Source organism: Quercus lobata, chromosome 5 (genome assembly GCF_001633185.2).
Source record: "Quercus lobata isolate SW786 chromosome 5, ValleyOak3.0 Primary Assembly, whole genome shotgun sequence".
NCBI lineage: Eukaryota > Viridiplantae > Streptophyta > Magnoliopsida > Fagales > Fagaceae > Quercus > Quercus lobata.
In genome coordinates this window covers 45,317,513-45,339,326 of record NC_044908.1, presented here as the reverse complement: position 1 = coordinate 45,339,326, position 21,814 = coordinate 45,317,513, and the positions used below count along the sequence as shown (strand labels likewise).

Here is a 21,814-nt window from a genome sequence, read left to right as displayed (position 1 = left end):
CACTAGAGCTAACTTGCTCTGATACCACTTGTACGTTTTTAGACCCTTTAACACAAGTTGCTTAACCTAGTTATTTAGCCAAATGATTACGTAGATAAATTATTTAGATCTAGGTTAACACAATAATATCATATCATGTAAATAATGCGGAAAAATTAAAGAACACCACGATATGATAACCCAGAAAAATCTAACCGGTAAAAAACCTGGGGAGGATTTAATTTAGATATCCTTAAGGTAAAAACAAATCCACTATGAAAGAATTTAAGTTTTTACAATAGAACTTAAACCATTAACATCCTATTGCTACCTCGAGTAGAAAACTTACTACTACAATCACGTGATAGCTCCGAGTCCACAGACTACTTCTTTCTTTAATCTGCAACAACCATAAGTTCTCCTACTTGTGACTTTGAGACTCTACTCAAAGGTTTTATATCTTCTTTAAAGTTCTTTATGCAACAACTAAAGAGATCATCAAGTTCTTGAGTGAATCTTGATCTTGATAGCTCTATGTGTGTGTATGAAGGTAAACACCTCTAAATCTCACAAAAGATTCAACACACAACTCTTCAAAGACTTCTAAAACGTAGCTATGGTTTTTCCTTTTATACTTGAAGTAAAATACTTAACCCTACACGTCATATGGGCTTGGGCAGAATTGGAATTTCTGCAGAAATTTAAATCTGCACGAGTTTCGATCAATCAAGTCTAATTTTCGATTGATCGAGCCTTGTAGATTTTGACCAATAAATCCTGCAATCACTCGATTCCAATTTTACATAAAACCACACTTTGAGCAAGTCTAAATCTAGACTCTATGTTTTGATCATGGTTTGCCAACATAATACACATTGAATTTCTAATACATTAGTTCCTAAAGTCTTAGAACCTAACACCTTTCTTTCATACAATAAAAAATTAGTAGTAGAAAATTAGGTGTAAATATTACAACATTTAGGCTCATTACAAAAAATTCTTCGTGTAAAACCGACCTATTTTACTTTGTGCATTCAATAAGGAGTTCTATGACATCTCAATTTCAGAAGGTGGGGAGGCTTGAATAATATTGTCCAAAACATTGATAGTGCTCACATCTTCCCATCTTAAAGAAGTCCAATTATTTAAGTCTGGTGTGCAAGATGAACTTGAAGCTCTCTCTGGAGTATTGATCTGTCCATTATAAAATTATTTTGCTAGTCCAAATGCCTTGTTCCAAACACTTCCAGGGCTAGCAGTTGCATTGCCTTGATATGCATCTTGATCATGTTGATAATTCTTTAGTAATCGAATTAATGATAGTAGGAAACAAATTGTAGAAATGGCAGCCGATATAAGGTAGAGACCCCAGAAGCTTAGGATGCTCAAAGGATCTGTATCATTGAATGTTTGGTCTGTTGAACACTCACGTGAGGGAGTCAAACCATTTTTCGTCTAGACCTGCTAGGGCTCCATCTTCTGATGGCTTTAGAATAGCTTCTGAAAAATCCTTCGCTATTGGCGAGCCTTTTTGGAATGCCTGCATGGAGGGTAATTACAAGTCATTTCACATGAATTAAATACTGTCTATTTTAGAGTAAATAATTTTTTTTTCATGACAATGCATGAAGTGTCACATAATTTAATATTCTAAGTGACATGAAACTTGTTACCTTTTAAACTTATAATATTTAGTCTAAGACATGAAATTGATACATCTCAAACAGTGAAACTCCTAATACATTTGGAATGGAATTACTAAAACAAAAAATCATAGCATGTTTGGACAATTTTCTATAATTAATATTTATTTAGGATTCATGTGTTTAGAACATCTCTTAAGCTTTAAAACAATTGTCTGAAAACATATGAAGACTTCTTTGAAATAATGAGTTTTAGCCAACATAGAAAACTTTCAGAAACTCTCTACAAAATTGCTACTTTCCATATTCAAACAGTCTGGAATCCACATTTTCTGCCAATATTTTATAAAGATCGATATAATTTGAAAATGTGCATGAATCTTTTGAATTTAATTTATTGATGGCCAATGCTAATATATAACACTATTGAACTTCCAGATGATCAATTTAAAATTATGTGGAAACGAAAAGATAGAAAGGAGTAATTACTACTCACAAAGCCAAATCCTCCAAATCTATAGGTCTGTGTGGAGGTAGTGAATCCCTTGCAATATTTATTGATGAAAATTTCCTCATATGAAAGTTCAAAAAATTCAGCAGCTATGCTTTTGTCTTTGAAATGTACTTCATAATGATGTTCGTTGAATTAAACTTAATGATTCGTTGAATTAAACTTAATGATGTTCGTTGAATTAAACTTAAGCTCTTTCTGCAGGTAATTCATTACAAATGAATCATTATCACAACCAATTTTTGCATTGGTGCTCTTCAGCCACTCAATATCTTAAATTGGTTGTAGTTGTTGCATAGTGAGCATGGAAGACAGACTAGCAGTGTAGCTTGAGGTTAAGATCAGTACAACAAAGAGCCAAACTACCACCACGACTCGAGTAAGGTTGCTATAAACTCTTTTCCCTGCAAATGTAATTGATTCCATTCATTAGAAATCCCATCCTGGCTGATGTTTAGTATTTGTCTCTGGAACTCCTATTGATTAGAAAGAAATATCATAATAGGATGAATCTAATTGATCATAAAGGGATTAGTCCATTTTGTAAAATTGGCATTATGTTGTAAGCAAATTGTTGCATCAAGTGCACATTTATTTCGGACAAAAAGCATACTTTCCAGTCAAATATGAGCTGCAACCTTGCAGTAATTCTAGCATTCTAAACCTCAAACTTAAACCTACCTCTTTCTCTCCCACTAACTGGAAAGTACTAGATCTCTTAAAATTATCTAATTACATGTACAGAAAGAAGAGAATTTGTGCAATGGTAAACTAATTGTATTACTTTACATCCTAGACAGCCAGAAGTTATTAGGGGTGGGCACAATGAGGCAGCCTTGAAGCTGTTTAGACTCCATAAATGGTATGGAAGACTTGATCATTAGCTTGTGCTAAGTGTCATAGAGCACTTATCATGATCATGCACATTAGTGCTCATAAAAAATATAAAACATATTATAGAAATTGGTACTTACTGTGGGCAAAGAACAAAGTGGAGAATGTGAACCAAAGTGAGGTACCAATCTCATTCTTCAATGGGCCTTTAAATTCTGGATTATATTGATGCTCCAAGAACCATACTATAAGCATTGTGTAAATCAAGATGACACCGGTCACCAGCCACATTTTCCAGGTGAAAGGCTTCAAGAATATCCATGCAAATCCTTCAGGTGTTTCAAGAACAACCATGGACAACCCTGACTCTGTAAATGGTTGAGTAAAGGACAAAGTTTAGCTACAAAATTGGTTGTAGCTTAAAGCTACAAACTCACTCAATAAAATAAATACTACAACATATTTTGAAAATATAACCGTTGAAATGCATGTTCTTTACGCTCTTAATACACATGTTAAATTTTGTGTCAATCGGATATCATTTACTATATGATCTATAAGCTTATATTTTGTGCATAATTTTAAATTTCAAAAACTTGCAATTTAAAAAACTTATTGATAACATAGTTATTGATCTTTAATTTTCTTGAAATTTTGCAAGCATGGAGGATAGAAGAAGAAGATGTAATCCAATAGTGGATTTGTCAAAATTCACATCTAATAAAAAGATATTAAGTAAGTTTGTAGTCTAAGGCTACAACTAATTTTGTAGCTAAACTTTGTCCTTGAGTAAATTCCACATATTTTGTACGGTTGGCTAATATGGTCACATCTCCAACAAGAGCATCGTAAGTCTTCCATTGTTTTTTGATCATACATGGCAAGCATAGTCTTTATTAGTGATGATGCCAAAAATTGTCAGTAAGCTGCATGGTCCTCATGTGCCCTGGACAAAATCTACATAACAAAGAAGAAGAAGAAAAACCCTACAGAGAGTACCGGTGTGGTACCGGCCAAAGACCCTCCAAATGTTAAGTTAGAGAACTTTCACAACTCTAGAGAGCCAGAGCTAGGGTAAATTATACGTACCTTGATTTCTGAGAGCTTTGGGTTTATATAGTAGTGTAGAACCGACCTTTGTTTTCTTGGCGAAGAAGATCTTTTCTTATGGGGAGGACCTTCACGTATTTTACAGGATTTTTCCCATATAGAGATTTTGTTAACAAGGGTTAATTGTAGGGCACAAGTCGTTTCTATTTGAGGTTTCTTGGAGACCACTTAAGCCACGTAGGTGTCGCGTGGCCTCGATATCCGTCCCCCTTGTGTCCATATAGCCATAATATGGATGATCCATCTGTCTTGTATATTCTTTGTCCAGTGTATTAATCCATCGTCTTGTCTTTATGTTTTGATCATCCATTATTTCAGTACCATCGCTTATTAAAGGCTTTTTGACGAGTTTGTCTACCTTAATTTTATCCTCTTTAGTTGCCCCCTCACTTTATGGTTCCATCATCTTATCTTACGGACGAACCCATGGAGTGACGGTCAAACTCCACCTTTGGAAAATGTGTTTTGATTGACAGGCTAGCTTAGAGTCATTAATGCAGTAGGGGCACGTGGCATGTTTTTAGTGGTTAATCATTCGGATCAAAGCGTCTCTTTGTCTTCCGTGCCGTTTCCTTTATATATATATATATATATATATATATATATGTTGCTTCTCCCTTTCATTTTTACTTTTCGCAACGAATTTCCAATCAGAGTGTTGCCGTCCTTTTCAACAAACTATTATACCGTCTACCTGGTGTGATCATCTGCTACGCTTTCTCCGTCTCTTTCTACACACTATTCACCTGTAAGTATCTTGCACCTTACATTGAACTCTTCCCTTTTTTTGCTATTTATTTAAATATCGCATGCCCATCGCCTATGTAGACCTGTAGAGTCTTAGGGATTTACCGGTCATGTGTAGGTGACAAATGTCTAGTGAGGCGTCGAGTGAACAATCATGTGTCCACAAAGGAGCGGACTATGATGAGGTTTTTCCATTAGGTTAGGATGACCCCGACACCTTCTATAATGAAAGGGTTCCATCTGCCAACTCACCTTCCACGGAGGAGGATGAGGACCTGGATGTGGACGGGTCAAAAAGTGATTCCAATGATGAAGATATAGTCAATGCTGAACCCCCTATTCAATTTGTCATAGGTCCTGATGCTCTTAGGGAGTTTATCATGCTTCCGTTATGGACAATAAACGACTTCAATTCTTCCATCAAACAAAAAAACTTCAATACGCTTAGGGAGAAATACCAGATTCCCGTCGACATACCAATCCATCTACCCTTCAAGTCCGAAAAGTGTTACTACCAGGGGGCTGAAGATGTCGGAGTGTATGAGCAAATGTTAAAAGTGGGACTTAGATTCCCTTTAAGTGCTCTTCACCGTCATCTTCTTCAGTACCTGGGACTAGCCGTTACCCAAATCTCTTTGAATGCCTAGAGAGTCTTCCTAGGTGCGGAAGTCTTATAGGGAGTGTTATCTAATGGGGCACATAGGATGATGGTGGAGGAGTTCTTCCACTACTACTGTCCATCTGAAATTACCCAATCAAAGGGCATGTACAGTTTCTTGCCAAGGAGTCCATTGCTTAGGCTAGTGTGTGAGACTCCCGACTCAAACAGAAACTGGAAGAGTTGGTATTTTTTCATCCAAGGGGACGACTGGATGTGTCACCCCTATGATCATGAGTACATGCTTGTGGACAAGTATAATGCCCCCGTCTAGTAGGTGTCCGTCCGTCATAAGTTTCATTTTCTATTACTTTTTTCGTTTGATATTCTAAGCGTCTCTCATTGTAGCTCGGGATCACCCAGAAGCTACTCTTGAGCAGTGGATCTTTTTGGAGAAGATCTTCAGGACCACCAAGTTATCAGAAAGAACGTGGATTAAGCTGGTTACCTTGGACACCCTCCATTGTTATTGTGACAGTCCTGAACCTATTGCAGTTGCCTGTCGCTACGATAACCAAGTGCACAAACGTAAGTCTGTTGCCCATTACTTGGTTTCCTTTCTGATTTTTAGTAGTTTATCTAACTCTTTCTTTCTATCCATCTTTATGTAGAAATGGAAGATAGTAGGAGGAGGGCATATATTAAGCAACAGGTTGCTACGAAGAAGAAGCAGGAAGGAAGCTTACCTTCTAAAGGGACGGGTCCGGCTAACCTGTTTACCAAAAGGAAGCTGTCTGACCAAATGGATTGTCCCCCTAAGAAACCTAAGGTGGTGACTAGGTCAGTTGTTGGTGAGACTACTGTTACCAGTAAGTTGCCCCCAAGCTTAGTCCGGGGAAGGGAAAAGCCTGATGACGGGTCAGGTTCCCGTCACTGAAGAGCACCTCGACGTCCTTCGTGAAGACTTACGGTATTCGCTCAAACAGCTCTCGTCCATTGTTAAGGACGATGACTATGCAAACTTGGGCAATCATGCTATTGAGGCCATTGGGGAGATGGACCTTTTCAGCTTGGCGGAAGTATGCCTATCCCTCCCTTTTTTTATGTTCCATCCTATTGTTGTCTCGTTCTAACCTTTGTTACTGATTCTTGCAGGGGGTGCTTATGATGAAGGGTCCGATGGACCGTTGTGTATCGTAAGAGATGGTGATTGGCCGTTTGAGAGAGAAGTTGTGGGCTAAAGAGACGGAGTTGCAGGAGCTATTGGCCTGGAAAGAGGTCCAGGTTGGAAAGCTTGATTTGACAAAAAAGCTCTTAGAGGAGTCGGAGGTGTAAGTTAAGGCGCTGAAGAAAATACTTAAGGACAAGGAGGGAAAGATCAAAGATGCAAAGGATAAGCTTTGTCAGGCTAAGGAGGACGCGATAATGGTATATTGTGACTCTGACGCCCTCCTAAAGGAACTTGGCGATTCCTTCGCCAACGACTTTGACAATTTCTTCCGTCAAGTTAAGGCATCCTTCCCAGACCTGGATCTTTCCATATTTCCATTGAGGCCTAAGCCCAAACTCCAGCTTATCCTGTCTACTCTAAAGGCACTGACAAGTTATTCACAAATGACTCCACCCCTGACCCTCAAGGCGGCGAAGAGATTGCTCCTAAGGATTAGGATAAACCCGTCGAAGATGTGTCCTATCCACCTAAGGGGAACCAGTCTGTTGGAGAGAAAGACAAAGAGAACCTAGTGGATTAGTAGTAGATTTATTTTTTCTTTTTTTCTTTTTTGAATGTAAAGATCTTTAGGGATGACAATGTTCTTGTTAATTTAACCATTGCCTATTGTTAAACACTTTCCCTTTACGGGCCTTTATAATGCTTTGATATCTGTCGCTTGTATTTTGATTATATATCTGAATATATGTTCCCGTCCACTTTGGACTTGGTACATTGATGGTACCCTTTGGGATGAACCCGTTTACTCATGGATTTAATAATGGATCCGTCCATTCAAGGACTTGATGAGTTCATACCATCCCGTAGGGATGGACCAATCCATTTCTGGACTCAATGATTGTAAATCATCCTTTGGGATGAACTCGTCCATCATTTTACCTAATAACTTTAGCTCACCCCTTTAGGATGCACCCGTCCATTATTGGACTTAATAATTTATGTCACCCCTTTGGGATGAACTTGTCCACTATTGGACTAAATAATTTTAGCTCACCCCTTTAGGATGAACTAGTCCACTTTTGAACTTAATAATTTTAGCTCACCCCTTTAGGATGAACTAGTCCACTATTGAACTTAATAATTTTAGCTCACCACTTTAGGATGAACCCGTCCACTATTGGACCTAATAATTTTAACTCACCCTTTTGGGATGAACCCGTCCACTTTTGGACTTAATAATTTTAGTTCACCCCTTTGGGATGAACCCATCTACTTATGGACAATAATTTTAAGTCATCCCTTGGGATGAACCCATCCACTTGACTTAATAATTTCAAGTCACCCGTTGGGATGAACCCGTCCATTTATGGACTTAATAATTTTAAGTCACCCTTTGGGATGAACCGGTCCACTTATGGACTTAATAATTTTGTAGTGTAGATAGCACACATATGACATATTTGAATAACTCCTCCTATTTTGATAAATATGTGCATATAAAAAATTGTTCTTGAAAAAATGAAAAACTGCCCTTTGGGCTTAAAAGTACTGTAGATAACGAGAATTAACTAAAAGGAAATAAATTAGGAATGAAGATTGTTGTTGTCCATGCCGTTATCTATTGGTAGTATTTCTTTAGGTGCTCTGTGTTCAATGGGTGGTGCAACTTCTACCCATCTATTGTCTCCAGGTGGTAGGTGGCTTTCCAATGCTATGAAGCGATCCTGTAGGATCCTTCCCAATTAGGTCCTAGCTTTCCTTGGGAAGGGTCTCTTGTGGCACCTGTCACCTTTCTAAAGATGAGATCTTTAACTTGGAAATCTCTGTGTCTGACCCTAGAGTTGTAGTGTTTGGCCATGAGATCCTGGTACCGTGATAACCTTTGTTCAATCATTGCTTTGACCTCATCTACCAAGTCAAGCTGTAGGCGCATAGCTTCATCGTTACTGCTTTTGTTATGGTTCTCTACCTTGTAGCTTGTGAGTTCAACTTCAGTTGGGATAATGGCCTCGCATCTGTATGCTAGTCGAAATGGTGTCTCTCCTGTAGGTGTTCTTATCGTCCTCCTGTATGCCCATAAGATTCTTGGCAACTCTTCCGGCCATATACCCTTTGGCCCCTCGAGTCGAGTCTTGATGATTTTAAGCAAGGATCGGTTTGTGACCTCAACTTGTCCGTTGGCCTGACGGTGGGCAGGTGAGGAGTAGTGATTCTTGATCCCTAACTGCGAGCAAAAATATTTGAACAAGTCGTTGTCGAAGTGCTTCTCGTTGTCTGAGACCAGTACTCTAGGTATACCATACCTGCAAATAATGTTCCTCCATACAAAGCTTCATACGTTCTTCTCCATGATGGTGGCCAGGGCTTCGCCTTAACCCATTTGGTGAAGTAATCTATGCCGACTACTAGGAATTTCAACTGTCTAATTGCTATTAGGAACGGGCCCATGATATCCAACCCCTTTGAGTGAAAAGCCATGGGACCGTCATTGGAGTGAGCTCCTCTGTTGGTTGTCTAATGAGGTTGTCATACCTTTGACACTTGTCTCAAGTTTTGACATATGCATGGGCATCCTTCTGCATGGTAGGCCAATAATATCCTACTCGTACCAGCTTGTGCACTAAAGATCGTGATCCAGAATGGTTTCCGTAGATTCCTTCGTGAACTTCTCTAATGACATAGTCTGCCTCTTCAAACCTAAGGCACCTTAGGTATGGGCGGGAGAAGCCCCTTTGGTACAAGATGTCTTTGATTAGCACAAATCGTGCTATCTGAACCTTTAATTTCCTTACAACCTCCTTATTGTCAGGTAGCATGTTGTTTTTCAGGTAGGAAATTAATGGTGTAGTCTAGTTGTTCTCGGAACCTATCTCTTGCACACTGATGCTTTCTATTAATGGTAAGATCTAAACAAAGGAGAGTACCTAACTGGGGATAAGCATATGCTCTGCTAATGCAGTCTTGGCAAGACGGTCGGCTTACTTGTTCTCCTCCCTTGGGATTTGAACAAACTTCGCTTGGAGGTCGCTCGTTCGTTTCTTCACTTACTGCAGGTACTTCTTTATCCGTTCACCCTTGCACTCGTAGTTGTCATTTACTTGACTTGTGACTACTTGAGAGTCCAATTATATGACCACATCCACGGCTCCTTTTGCTTTGGTGATATCTAGCCTTGCTATTAAAGCTTCGTACTCTGCCTCGTTATTGGTCATAGGGAAATCAAGTTGAACCATGCATTCGACCTCGTCTCCTTCTAGGCTATGGAGTACCACACGAGCTCCACCTGCCTGTCTGTTGGATGATTCGTCTGTGTGGATACTCCATCTTGGACACTCTTCTGCCCCCTAGCCTTTCATGTTGGTGAATTCTATGATGAAGTCAACAATAACTTGTCCTTTAATGGCCATGCGTGGGCGATACTGTATGTTGAATTCACTCAACTCAACTTGATTACCCATAGTGCCATCTGTCCGACGGCTTCAGGGCTGCTCATTGTTCTTCGTAGAGGTTTTTCTGTTAGAACAATCACCATGTGCGCTTGAAAGTAAGGTTTGAGTTTGCGGGCTACGGTCACCAAAGCGAAAGCTAGCTTTTCCATTAGAGGGTACCTCTCTTCTACGCCTCGGAGTGCTCAGCTTGTGAAGTATATGGGTTTCTATACTCCATTCTCCTCTCTAACTAAGGTCGCACTGACAGCGGCTGGGGAGACGGCTAGGTAGAGAAACAATTCTTCTCTTGGTTTGGATGGGCTCAGCAACGGTGGGGAAGAAAGATATGTCTTCAAGTCTTCAAAAGCTTGCTGACATTCAGCCATCCATTCAAAGGACTTCTTCAGTGTGTGGAAGAAAAGTAGGCATTTATCTGTTGCTTTTGAGACGAACCTGTTTAGTGCAGCTTTTTGGCGAAATTAACTCCATTATGGCCTGTATTTTTTCTAGGTTGACCTCAATACCTCTCTGGGACACCAAGAACCCCAGGAATTTTCCTACCATTACCCTGAATGCACACTTGTTTGGATTCAGCTTCATGTTATAATAATGAAAGGTGTTGAAGGTCTCTTTGAGGTCATTTAAATGGTCGTCCTCCCGTATGCTTTTTACCAGCATGTCATCCACGTAGACTTGAACATTCCTCCCAATCTGACGTGCGAACATCTTGTTCATTAGCCTTTAATATATGGTGCTTGCGTTTTGGAGTCTGAACGATATCACTTTGTAGCAGAAGAGACCTTGGCTAGTGACGAATGAAGTCTTCTCTTGATCAGCCTCGCCCAGCTTGATTTGGTTGTAACTAGAGAACGCGTCCATGAAGCTTAGCAATTGGTGTCTTGTTGTTGATTCCAATAAGATCTCAATTTGCGTAAGAGGATAGCTGTCCTTGGGGCATGCCCTGTTTAAGTCCGTGAAGTCCACGCACATCCTCCACTTTCCATTTGCTTTTTTGACCATCACTATGATGGACAGCCAGTCGGGGTATTATATTTCTCATATGAACTTTGCTTCCTTTAATTTCCAACCTCTTCTACTATGGCCTTGTCTCGCTCCTACGCTAACACTCGTTTCTTCTGATAGATGGAAGAGAAAGAAGGCGATACATTCAACTTGTGGACTATGATGGAAGGATCAATTCCAGGCATGTCTTCATGGCTCCAAGTTAAGATTTCCTAGTTCTCCCTTAGAAATGCCGTGAGCACTTGACAGACTAGTGGGCTAGTGAGGGTGCCAATCTTGATCATCAGGGTAAGTTGAAGTTACGGCCTTCCATGAGTTAAAGGTAGGATGGCATTGTAAGTAGACGAATAGTCAACAACTAAGAATGTTACATCTATGGTAATCTGTTGAGGTTAATCACCGACTGTTACAGGCAAAGTGACTGCATCGAGGGGGTATACTCTTGTTCCTCCGAATCCAACGCATGGCACGTTAGTTGGAACCAACCATTCTCTCTCAATCCTCATCTGCTGGAACGCTGGGTAGTAAAGGATATCGGCATAGCTCCCATTGTCTACGAGGACTTGGTGAGTGTTGTAGTCCCCCACCCCTATGCTAACCACGAGCGCATCATTGTGTGGGTGGTTGAGGCGCTGAGCATCTTCCTTTGTGAACCTAATTACAGGGTTATCAATCCGTGCCATCTTTAGGATGAAGCCCGTCAGCTGGACATTCTAAACCATTCATAGGTAGGTTTTGCGTGCCTTCCTAGATGAACTGGAAGTTGTCTTCCTTCTACGATCATCCTTATTTCTCCTAAAGGGGGCCTAGGAAACTCGTTTTCCCTCCGGGCAGCTTGCTTTTATGGTAGGTCTATCCTTTCCCTACTAACAAACCTTTGTAGCTTTCCTTGTTGGCTAAGAGCTTCTATCTGTTGCTCTAAGTCGTAGCAGTCAGACGTATCATGACCTTAATCACAGTGAAAACAGTAGTACTTGTCTCTGGACCTCTTACGGGGATCTCCTTTTAGCTTGCCAGGAAATGTCAAGGCTCCTTTGTCCTTGATCTGCATCAAGACTTGGTTGATCGGGGCAGTCAACGGGGTGAAGCTTATGTACCTCCCAGTGGGGGGTTTGGAGCGTCTATCCTTCCGTCGGTCTCCGGTCCTAGCCATCTTCCGTCCCCTATCTTGCCGTGCATCCTCTTGTCTTTCCCTCTTCTTGGGCTTCTCTTCTTGGGCCAGCAATGCATCTTCCGCATTCATGTACTTAGTAGCCCTGTAAAGTACATCCGACATGGTTTTTTGGTCATTTTTGTATAAGGAAAACAGAAACTTCCCTTTCCATAACTCATTAGTAAATGCAGCCACTAGTATCTTGTCGTCAGCTTCATCAATTGAGAGGGCCTCCTTGTTAAAGCGTGTTATATAAGATATTAGCATTTCCTCCTCTCATTGCATGATGCTCATCAGGCATAGAGTGGACTTCTTATACCTATGCCCCCTATAAAATGTGAGGTAAACTGCGCTCGACTCCTTGAAGGTACTGATGGAGTTGGGTGTCAGTTTGCTGAACCATACCTTTACAGGACCCTTTAGCATAGTCGGGAAGGCTCGGCACATGATTTCGTCTGCCACGACTTGCAAGTGCATGAAGGTCTTGAATGACTTCAGGTGATCTAAAGGATCCTTTGACCCATCGTAGGCTTCTACCTATGGCATACAGAACTTCGGTGGAAAGGGGAATGAAATGACAAGTGTAGTAAAAGGCAAATCCGTCCGATGGACTAACTCATTGAGGTCACTTAAGACCCGTCCTTTGAGGGCGTTCATCATGAAGTCCATCCTCTCCTTCATCATTTGCATCTTCGCAACCATGTGTGGTGGTGCTATTTCTGCAATGGATGGATAACTGGTATCTAGTCACTCTTGTCTGCTCGGAGCGTTGCTGCCTTTCGGTCCTTCTCGGTCCCTTCTTTTAACGTTGGTGTCCTCTTGCTCTTCTCGGTGATTGTTGAGCCCAACATCCCTTTGCCATAGTTGTTCCTCCAAGTCGTGGTTTTGCTTAGTAAGGCGTTCCAACACCACAGCTAGGGTCTGTACCTGTCTTTCAAGGGCAATAGTGAATGGTTCCTCTCCATTATTATTGGTTGCCATCGAGCGAGTAAGTACCATGCAACTCTTTGTCTGGAAAGCAGTAGTATGGCCTTTGGTCTAATCTCCTTTCCCACAGACGGCACCAACTAATGATGCCGAAAATTGTCAATAGGCTGCATAGTCCTCACATGCCCTGGAAAAAATCGGCACAACAAAGAAGAAGAAGAAAAACCCTACAGAAAGTACCGGTATGGTACCGGCCAAAAACCCTCCGAAAGTTAAGTTAGAGAATTTTCACAACTCTAGAGTGCCAGAGCTAGGGCAAATTATGCGTATCTTGATTTCTGAGAGCTTTGGGTTTTTATAGTAGTGCAAAACCGACCTTTGTTTTCTTGGGGAAGAAGATCTTTCCTTATAGGGAGGACCTTCATGTATTTTACGGGATTTTTCCCATATAGAGATTTCATTGACTAGGATTAATTGTAGGGCGCAAGACGTTTCTATTTGAGGTTTCTTGGAGACCACTTAAGCCACGTAGGTGCCACGTGGCCTTGATATTCGTCCCCCTTGTGTCCGTATAGCCAAAATCCACCCACTATGGAGGATCCATGCATCTTGTATATTCTCCATCTGGCATATTAATCCATCGTCTTGTCCTTATGTTTTGATCATCCATTATTTCAGTACCATCACCTATCGAAGGCTTATTGGACGAGTCCGTCTACCTTAATTTTATCCTCTTCAATCAGAAACAAGTTTGTAACTAAGAAATAAAAGAAAACAATAAACATATGAAAAAAGGTCCAAGTTACGTACAACTTATTTTAGTCATAAATTCACTGCTATTTTAAGGGCTTTCTGTCTCTTCTAGAAGGAGCCAGTCAAACTCAAGCAAACTATCAGAAAAGTCTTACCAAAATGTTCTCGAAGGGCAAGTTAGAAATGAGAAGTTCAAAGTTTTGAGAAACCAATATCAGAAAACAAATCTGTATAAAATTTATCTCCTCAATACTCATTTTTCTTACCACAGTAGCTTCATACAAATTTGACCTATGTGAAATTTGACTCATAGACTCTCTTCTTTGCAAGATGGAGACTGGAGAGAATCTACATTTATGCTTAATTATTGGAGATTCTAGCCTTTTGCCCTTAATTTTTAAAAAATTTAGCAATATGCCCCTTTTTCGAAACTATATAGGGATATGCCCCTGTTTCGATACTCGATTACCTTAAAATCGAGTTTCATTAAAATACTCGATTCGTAGAAAATCGAGTTATTTCAAATAAAACTAAAAAAAAGAAAAAAAAAAAAGCATGGAACTCGATTTTAGGGAAGTCGAGTTCCAAAACGCCACTATAGGGCTTTAAAACGTCACTATAGGGCTTAAAAACGCCACTATAGGGCCCCTTGAACTTGGTATGGGGACTTATAAAAAATTTTTGTAGGAAAACGCTGCTATAGGGCTCTAAAACGTCACTATAGGGCTTAAAAACGTCACTATAAGACCTAAAAACATCACTATAGGGCACCCAGAACAAAGCGATTACACTTATAAAAATTTTTGCAGAAAAACGCTGCTATAGGTCCTTAAAACTTCACTATAGGGCTTACAACCACGACTATAGGGCACCCTGAATATGGGCCAATCACACTTCTAAAAAAATTTGCAGGAAAATGCCGCTATAGGGCTTTAAAACGTCACTATAGGGCTTAAAAACGCCACTATAGGGCTCCCTAAATATAGAGCAATCACACTTATAAAATTTTTTTTTGCATGGAACTCGATTTCCTGAAACTCGAGTTCCATGGAAATTTTTTTTTTTTTTATATTTTTTTTAAGTTTGATCAGGCATAACTCGATTTTCTACAAATCGAGTATTTAATTGAACGCGATTTTAGGATAATCGAGTATCGAAACAGGGGCACGCTCCTATATAGTTTGCAAACAGGGGCATGTTGCTAATTTTTTTTCAAAATTAGGGGTAAAGTGCCAGAATTCTCCTTAATTACTTGCTCTTTAAAGCAACCGAATGTTGGTGGTCTATTTAATTGAATCTCATTTATACTACTATATATATGTCAGTATATTCAAAGGAACTTTTTACTGGGTGTGTATAAACAATGAGGCAATTTATTTTTGAGAACTTCATAAACATAAGTGAACATATAAAGAATTTGAGAAATTAATGTGAAAGTTTGTTTGTTTTGTGTCATGCAGCCCATGAACATTAACAAAGCAATTGAAGAAACTGAATGGTAAATCTGGAGTTGTTACCTTGTTGTAGACACGCTGAACCAGTTCCTCATAGCTGACATTCAAGGCCTTGAATTCATAGGGCAGAGTATAAGGCAAAATGTTAAGCACCTCTTTGAAAACATCAATGCACCAACCATCATATTTGGAATTATCTAGGTAATTCCCAATGTAGTCAACCTTTACTAAATCCTCAAATGAAGTTCTACAAGGAACTACAATTTTCAATGGATTTTGTTTAGTAGGCATTGCCCAACCCTTTGGAACTCCATTTAGAAATCCAGGCCAAATTACTGGACCTGCAATTTTCTTTGTACTATTTTTCATCTCAATGCTTTCTGAGAACACAGACTCTGGCATCCAAAAGTATAATTCTTCATATCCCTTCCTTACGACATTTACTATCCACAATATAGGAGTTTGTAGCAGCTTTTCTGCTTTGAAATGTATTTGGCCACTTAAACCAGGGAAACTGCTTGATAGTATATTTTCTAACATCATCTTTTCGCTAATTGTGTTACTAATCTTTCTCTCTATGGCCTGTGAAATTGTCATAATACTACCATATGCTTTTAGAGCATAAATTTCTGGTTCGTGATTTTGTTCCGTGGGATACTTGGTTTCAAAAAATTTTGTGAACTGATCATAGAAATCCTTATAAGAATTACTACTATTCGAATAGTAGGTCTTGATTCCCAAAGCACCTTCCATCGAGGAAAAAAATGTGTTATTAACAAAGTCTAGGACAATAGCAACACTCTCTGGAATTATCCAAGCTGATTCTCTACCTATAAGTCCTACTTTCTTAGCTTCTTTGAACAAATGAGATACCATTGTTATTGATGACTGAAGAACAATAAAAACTCGAGATTGTGCTGTTAACTGTAGTTTCAAAAGCTTATCAAGAACAAACCCCCCTGCATTAGGGAGAGAAGAAATTGGTGGAAGAACCAAATGGTACTCAATCTCTGAATCAACCTCCTGAAGTGCCTCGGATAGAAGGTCTAACATTCCTGAGTCACTGCCATATGCATCATCTTCATATATTACTATAACCTTTTTCCAGTTATAGGTTCGAACAATTTCTGCAATGCATTTTATCTTCGCAGAATCATTGTTAGTCATTTGAATCAAGAATGGCCAACGATGTTGCATAATTGGTGAGGTTATAGCCGGAGTTGTGAATGAAAGAACCAGAACATTAGCTTTGTTTCCAATTTCAGCTACTAATGCTGCTTCCTCCCACTTGTTCTTGCCAATAAGCACTTCCACTTTCTTTTCTTTAATAGACCAGCATAAACAACTTGAAGGGGTCTAGTGGCGACTCTAGGAATTTTGTCCAGGGTATTCCTATTCCACTTTGAAAACATTTCGAGTAATTTCAGTCTGTTTTGGGACGTTTTGGTAAATACTGGCTGAAATTCAAGATTTGGCCAGCATGAAGTTTGTGCTTAAAAAAAAAAAAAAAAAAAAAAAATTCTTAAAACCAAAACAAATTTGCATTTTGTACACCGAAAAACCTCAAAAGGAAAAAAAAATGAAAAGAAAAGAAATGAACAAAGGTACATGTACAATAAACTATAAGTTCATTTGAAATATTAATAAAATTATTAATTATTGTTGTTTAGTTGTTTCATAAATTTTTTTTTTCTTTTATAAACTATAATTTGTTGTATTTTTGTTTCATTAATTATTAAATTATTAATTGTTGTTTAGCGTAACATAATTTAACTTGTTTGTCTTTTATAATGTATTAGTTAATTAAATTATTAATTTTTGATGTTTAGTTGCTTCATTAATTTTTTTTACTAACTACTAGTAGTCTAGCACACACCCCACTGTGCATTAGCACACACTAGCACACACCTCATGTGTGCACACACCCTTGCCTCTACGATACTGTACAGGAGGCTATTTTGGTTTAGCTAGAGAAACGAAATATTTCGGTATCGGTTAATACCAGTGTACCGTTTTGAAATTACCGCTAAATATATATATATTCTCTTAAAAATTTTATATATTCTCTTAAAAATATAAAATGATTTTAAAGTCTGACATAATAATTCCTTTAAATATTAGTAATAATTATGGTTGTATAATAATTTTTTTTAAAGAAGAGTTGTAGTTTAATAATATTACCAAGTAAAAATCAAAAGAAATAAAAATCAATGTGCAAAAGTTAAAGCTAGGCACGTGGGTGGTTGGAGATAAGCTTGAAAATTTTGAATTGACACATTTAATGACTCTAATATTCACGTGGGGAGTGGGACTCTAGTGTACAAAACAATACACGACAATTGGCATTCAAAACTAGAAATACCAAAGAACAGAGAAGCGGAAAAGTTGAAGAAAAACAGAGAATGGAGAAGAAAAGGCGAGGAAGAAGAAGCTGAAGTAGGTGGGGAGACTGCGATTGACCAAATGGAAGTGGCCGGAGACATGGAAGTGACCGGCGATGTGGTGGTGAGTGGCTGTGATGACAAAAACTGATGATTTTGGCCCTTTTTTTTTTCTTTTCAAATTCTCTGTTACAATTTTTTTATTTTTTTTATAGATTTTACTTCAAAATTTGTTTGGCATAAAAATTTTAAAGGTATTCCTGATATTGCTTGAGGGTGTTCCTATTTGTTTTTAAGGATAAACAAATAAAAAAAATTTAATTTTTATATATAAATTTTTTTTTTATTTTTTTCAAGTCAGGGTGTTCCTAGGAACACCCTGGACTCTGAGTAGCGTCGCCACTAAAGGGGTCTGTCCCGGGGTCCTAGAAATGGACAAACAGCTTGTGATCAGTCTTTGAATGGTTGTTGAAGTTTCCAACAGTAAGTTCCATAGCTGTTTTTTCTTCTTTCCCAATCGGGAACTAACATCAATGATGGCACCAATATTTGTAACTTCGCTAGTCGTTTCTGCAGCTTCATCTCCATGAGTGAGTGAAAGAAGAAAGGATACTAGAATGAGAAAGAAGAGGCAAAACTTTGTAACTGTTTTACCGGTAATGAAAGGAAAAACCATTCTAAGAACTTGATAACTGTGTTCACCCAAAAAGAACAAAAATAAATACTAAAATAAAGTAAAACATAGAAACAAGAGTCTCTTTTAAATCTTTGATGGTTTTTAGACCCCTTAAAACACAATTGGATTAACCTAGGTAATTAGCCAGGTTGTTACTTAGTCCAATTTCACAAATCTAGGTTATCACAATTACAAAGATCATATCATGCAAAGCAACAGAAAGATAAATAACACAAAGATATAATCACCTAGGAAACCAAACTGGTAAAAACCTAGGGAGAATTTGACCTAGCTATCCTCAAGGTAAACTTGAGTCCACTATCTTGAAAGAATCGAAGTTCATACAATAAGACTTACAAGCCCCCACGCTCGACTTCTTATTGCTACCCACTAGTAGAACTTACTGACACGACCACGTGCAAGCTCTGAATCCATGGACTCCTTTTTTTTTTGGATTCACCACCAGATACAAGCACTCCCGCTTGTGTTTTCTTTAAGCTTCAATGGCAGAAACCGAGTTGATCATCAAGGTGTAGATAAATCTTCTCCTTGAAAACCCTAAGTTTGTGTAAAGAAAAGCTCCTCTAGATCTCACAAGAGATTTACATAAACCGCAATATGAGCAACACTAAAACTTGGCTAGGGTTTGCCTTTTATACTTAGGACAAATTAGAAAACCCTAAAACGTTTTAAACAACTAGGACTGAGTTGGAATTCTACAGAAAAAAAACATTCTACCCAAGCTTCGATCAATCGAGCCTAAGCTTCGATCGATCAAGCCAGACCGGAATGCATTAATCTTTTCTGCATTAGATCGATTCCAACTTTACATAAATACACAACTTTGAGCAAGACTAAAATACTTATAAACACATTGTTTTGATCATGGTTTGCTAACAATACACATTAGAGTTCTAAATACATAAATACCTAAGCCTTTAGAACCTAACAATCTTAATTACAACAAATATTATATACGAACATGGTTGGATAATATTCAATATACGTAAAAGCGTGTAAGGGAAAATGAAGATTGACTGGTTTTATATCATTCAAAATATCAGCTACGAATGTTGGAACAAAATTTTTGTTTTTCAATGTCTTTAACTTTGGTGCCTTTGACTAGACTAATTCAATCTTCAAAAAAAATAAAATAAAATAAAACCTCGATTCTGTGCAGGGAAAGTTGGCATCATGGAAGATGTTATTTTGACTTGTGATGTCGAAGAAATTCATTACAAAATAAATTGTTTAATTGCTCCTAATAGGACCAATGATACATGTTGAAAGTTCAAAAACGTGTATAAACACCTTTGAACGTTTAGACCCTTAAATTACAACTTAACCAATCCAAGCAATATGTCAAACAACTAGTGTGCGGAAACTTAACATATGCTATAATATGAAATTGGTAAAAACTATCTAAGTCGAAACAAAACACAATCCACAGCAGATAATAAAAAGGCAAAGATAGAGAGGAAAGAAGATGCAAACACAAGGACAACACGCAATGTGTTATCGAAGAGGAAACCGAAGCCCTCAGCGTAAAACCTCACCGCCGCCCTCTAAGTGGTAAACAATCCACTAGAAAATACAGTTGGGATACATGGACAGCAATAGACCCTCCAAGCCTAATCTACCCAGTGCACCTAAGCCCTCCAAGCTTCTTGCTCCAACGAGATTGCGCCAAACCTTTTTCTTTTCTAGCTTCCCGGATTCCGCTACTAGACCGTAGCATCAACCAATGAAGATTGGTTCCTTCCTAACTACTTCCCAGAAATCCAAACAGCTCTCTCACAGTAATGATAATGGTGAGAATCAGGTTTGGTATAATGCCTCTCAAGGATTTGACAATGGAGAGAAAGAGAGTTGAGGAATTTGAAGAGACTCTAATGTATAGATTGTGGGTGAATCAATCTTGTTTTTCTTTAGGGTTTCTCTCTCAAAATTCTCTCTGGAAGCTCTCTCACAATCGTGGGTAAAAGGGGTATTTATACTGGAGTGGGAGAGGAATGTGAAACGTCAGGTTTAACAAAACAGGGGTGGCTCGCAGTTTGACCTCGCGGCTTGACTAAGTAGCGAGATCCAGTCGCGAGATAACTGTATGGCCAGTTGTCCTGTTTTGTCCTGTAGTGCTCCAGCTTATATGACTGTTCACCTTCTAGCATGCTTGGCACGTGTGCTGCGTCTGGTGGCTTGAAGCCACGAGTCACCCGCGAGGCCCAACCGCGAGTCTCTATTTTCTTGCACACTCTTGAGCAATCTTCACTCTATCTCACTCACTACCCTTACATCAAACCCACCTAAATAAAGGGTTACTAAATGCTGAATTACAAGCAAATTTGGCACGGAATAAAGTTAATTAGATGGTTGAATAAATTCAACCTTACAATCTCCCCCTTTGGCCATTCCGTGACAAAACCCTAAAACAGACTCTAGACTTATCATGTGAGTTAGGAACAGTTGAACAAAACTCACTCACACCTAACTCTAGAAGCTTTGAAGCACTTGAATCATATGAACATAAGACTCCTGAAACACAACAATATACATTGATCATTGTTAAGCAAAAAATCGTAAAATGCATATGAAACAGGTAATAAGTGATCAAGCAAAGATGGAGTTAACAAACGAAGCATGGCTTGATCAACCAAGTGAACACCACAAGGTAGTGATCACAGTGCTCATTCACACTTGGAATGAACACAAGGACATACAAGTTAACAAGCACAAGGCAAGATACTTGTATGCTCAACACTCAACCAATGCATAATACACAAGGTATATGCATCTAGGAACAATCCTACAAGGGCACAAGAGTGACAGTACATAAATCAAAATGCAAGACATTTATCATTAAAGTACTGATTTCAACATAGCATAAAGGCTGCAATAAGCAAGGTACATACCATAAAGCCTACAAACTATGTATAAATCTTTAACCCTAAAAGCTTACAAAAGCACATGGGTAAAAAACACATAACATCCTGAATAGCAGTTTACAAAACACAATATATCAACTTAAAGTGAAAACTTAAACTAAAGAAGAATGTAAAGACACTCCCCCTTAGGTAATATCCTCCCCCTCTGATCTTGCCTATCACTCCCCCTTTTTGTCATGGAATAGGCTATTCATCCTCTTCCAGCTTTCTCTGAATTTGATCCAATTGAGTTTGAAAAGAAGTAAACTTCATATCCCATCAAGTGCTTTGATGGTCTAGAGAAGCTGTGAGTCCAGACATCTTTGTATTCAACTCGTAGACAGAGGATACAATGCGATCAAGTTTCTCATCTAGAGAGAGAGTGCTGAAATGAGAGCCACTATGAGATGTAGAAGTTTCTGGTTTGGCTCTCTTCCGACTATGTCCAATGCTTGCATTGAATGTACGCATGTTGATTGGACTTGGTTTTGAGATAGGAGATTCA

General features: G+C 38.8%; 1 pseudogene; it reads right to left on the bottom strand.

Annotated features, from left to right (window-relative positions):
• Window positions 1-1,026: 1,026 nt before the first annotated feature.
• LOC115990555 lies at window positions 1,027-18,388 on the bottom strand (annotated as a pseudogene).
• Window positions 18,389-21,814: the final 3,426 nt, after the last annotated feature.